General features: G+C 42.5%; 1 non-coding gene across 1 annotated transcript; it reads right to left on the minus strand.

Moving 5' to 3' along the window:
• Window positions 1-108, minus strand: LOC130983471 (small nucleolar RNA R71). The gene has a single exon (XR_009087458.1). It is a non-coding gene; the product is annotated as a small nucleolar RNA R71 (small nucleolar RNA).
• Window positions 109-1522: the final 1414 nt, after the last annotated feature.

Raw genomic sequence — 1522 nt, forward strand, 5'->3', positions numbered from 1 at the left:
AAGCTTAGAGTGGAAATCCAAACCTTCAGACAAAAGGATGGTGAATCTCTCTATGAAGCTTGGGAAAGATACAAACAATTAATCAGAAAATGTCCCTCAGACATGCTTTCTGAATGGAGCATCATAGGTATTTTCTATGATGGTCTCTCTGAACTGTCCAAGATGTTTTGGATAGCTCTGCTGGAGGATCTCTTCATCTGAAGAAGACGCCTACTGAAGCTCAAGAACTGATTGAAATGGTTGCAAATAACCAATTCATGTACACTTCTGAAAGAAATCCTGTGAACAATGGGACTAGTCAGAAGAAAGTAGTTCTTGACATTGACACTCTGAATGCCATTTTGGCCCAGAATAAAATATTGACTCAACAAGTCAATTTGATTTCTCAAAGTCTGTCTGGAATGCAAAATGCACCAAACAGTACTAAGGAAGCTTCATCTGAGGAAGAAGCTTATGATCCTGAGAACCCTTCCATGGAAGAGGTAAATTACCTAGGAGAACCGTATGGTAACACCTATAATTCTTCATGGAGAAATCACCCAAATCTTTCATGGAAGAATCACGAGAGACCTCAACAAGGTTTCAATAACAATGGTGGAAGAAACAGGTTTAACAATGGCAAGCCTTTTCCATCATCTTCTCAGCAACAGACAGAGAGCTCTAAGCAGAATAATTCTGACTTAGCAACCATGGTCTCTGATCTGATCAAAACCACTCAAAGTTTCATGACTGAAACTAGATCTTCCATTAGGAATTTGGAAGGACAAGTGGGTCAGCTGGGCAAGAAAATTACTGAACTTCCTCCAAGCACTCTCCCAAGTAACACTGAAGAAAATCCAAAAGGAGAGTGCAAAGCCATAAACATGGCCGAATTCTGGGAGGAAGAAGAGGCAGTGAACGCCACTGAGGAAGGCCTCACTGGACGTCCACTGGCCTCTAATGAGTTCCCCAATGAGGAACCTTGGGAATCTGAGGCTCAGACTGAGACCATAGAGATTCCCTTGGACTTGCTACTGCCTTTCATGAGCTCTGATGAGTATTCTTCCTCTGAAGAGGATGAGTATGTCACTGAAGAGCAAGTTGCTAAATACCTTGAGCAATCATGAAGCTAAATGACAAGTTATTTGGAAATGAGACTTGGGAAGATGAACCTCCCTTGCTCACCAAAGAACTGGATGACCTGTCTAGGCAGAAACTGCCTCAAAAGAGGCAGGATCCTGGGAAGTTTTCTATACCTTGTACCATAGGCACCATGACCTTCAAGAAGGCCTTGTGTGACTTAGGGTCAAGTGTAAACCTCATGCCCCTCTCTGTAATGGAGAAATTAGGGATCTTTGAGGTGCAAGCTGCAAAAATCTCACTAGAAATGGCAGACAACTCAAGAAAACAAGCCCATGGACTTGTAGAGGATGTTCTGGTTAAGGTTGAAAACCATTACATTCCTACTGATTTCATAGTCCTAGAGACTGGGAAGTGCATGGATGAATCCATCATCCTTGGCAGATCATTCCTAGCCACAGCA

The sequence above is a fragment of the Arachis stenosperma genome, chromosome 5 (genome assembly GCF_014773155.1).
Source record: "Arachis stenosperma cultivar V10309 chromosome 5, arast.V10309.gnm1.PFL2, whole genome shotgun sequence".
Lineage (NCBI taxonomy): Eukaryota > Viridiplantae > Streptophyta > Magnoliopsida > Fabales > Fabaceae > Arachis > Arachis stenosperma.